The sequence below is a fragment of the Miniopterus natalensis genome, chromosome 9, assembly GCF_054644295.1.
Source record: "Miniopterus natalensis isolate mMinNat1 chromosome 9, mMinNat1.hap1, whole genome shotgun sequence".
Classification (NCBI taxonomy): domain Eukaryota; kingdom Metazoa; phylum Chordata; class Mammalia; order Chiroptera; family Miniopteridae; genus Miniopterus; species Miniopterus natalensis.
In genome coordinates, this window is record NC_142089.1 from 74580174 (window position 1) to 74581692 (window position 1519).

Consider the following 1519-nt stretch of genomic DNA (forward strand, 5'->3'; position numbering starts at 1 on the left):
TTGTAATATTTTCCTGTAATGAGGCTAGGAAGATAATTCCATCTTTCCTCTAGTACTATTTTCGTCATCATTGTTTATACTAAGTATTTTATGTGTATGCTGCTGCCAGTGTGTATGAAATAATCATCTTTGTGAAATAGAAAGTCATGAAAATCCAGAGGTAGATGTTAAGGACTGACAAAAACAGACGTTTGTGTAGTATGGCACATGATGCAGGGAAGCTTTTTGGACAGGCTTCAAATTTAGCTCTCTTTGAATATTCTCGGGTTCATGAAAAGCGGTTTAGAACACCTTCAAAGATTCATTTCAAATACAAATCAATACTTACAATGATAAGATTAAGAACAGACTTTCTGGAGTCTGAAGGGATTGGTGCTTGAAGACACTCCAGTCAGCAGGGGATCATGTTGAACCTTCTGCAGACAGAATTGTTTCAAATCTGCAGCTGCCTGGGAAACCTTCATGCCGCTGAGCCCAGTCTCCAGCAGGAGCTGTTGAACCACTGTCTTCGTAGCCAAGACCCTGGAGGAATCAGACATGGCGCAAGTGAGGGCCGGGCAGATCCGCCAGTAGTGGGGTAGTGACTCTGCTGGTAGTGAGTCCTCGGCAGCCAAACGGTGGGGCCATGAAGCGAGGGGCCTCTTCTAGAATTATTGATTGAAGTTGTTGTTGTTGCTGTTTTAATTATTGATAGTTTACAAAAAATAATTATTTGTTTCTGGTACATTTTTAAGGTTATTGTCAAATTTGGGAAAATATCTATTGATATTTTTTCCTTTACAATAACTGTAAAATTTAAGGACTTTTCAACTTTTTTGGTATACTAATTTCTAAAAAATGTTTGAGTTGGAAACACTCCTAAAACGTTGTCACCAAGGTCCTCATTTCTTGGTTTCTTATGAGTTTTAGATTTTTGTGTTACCAGTGGTTTGTGACAAATCAATGAGTTCAACGTTTTCCCATTCTGCTATAGGACTTACTCCTCTTCGTTAATTAGAATAGAAAACAAACCAAAGAGCCTCTTTACTTTCACTCAGCGGGTGTTGCTTTCTCTTAATGAGCTACTACTTTCAGTTTAATATAAAGAAATTTGCTACTGCTTACTTCACAATATTAGAATAACTTCTACTAATTACTTTGCTCATCTTTATGACTTTTGTTTTAGATTCCATTTATTTTTAGCTGGATTCAATAAATTTAATGATGACCAAGATAAATATCTAAGTTGGGACTCTGTAATTCCCCCCCCCCTTTTTTTTTATACCTTTCAAAACCTCTCGCCAAATTGCAAGTAAAACAGTTTTAAGGAAAACAGCTTTATCAAAATATCTTTCTCTTTTCAAAAAGAAACAACAACAAAAAAGAAAATGGTTTGCTTATACTGTGTTAGCTGAATCAAGTACATTTCTATAGGAACGAGCTTCCATTTTGACTAGGTGCCTATATGGAACTGAACCTTCCTTCTACTTACAATGGAAGATAAATGCCTGATGACTGAAAGCATCCCATAGATTCCACT

The 1519-nt window shown here is 36.6% G+C and overlaps 1 pseudogene; it reads right to left on the reverse strand.

Annotated features, from left to right (window-relative positions):
* Positions 1-338: 338 nt before the first annotated feature.
* LOC107529115 (guanine nucleotide-binding protein G(I)/G(S)/G(O) subunit gamma-5B pseudogene) lies at positions 339-539 on the reverse strand (annotated as a pseudogene).
* Between the last annotated feature and the right edge of the window lie 980 nt (positions 540-1519).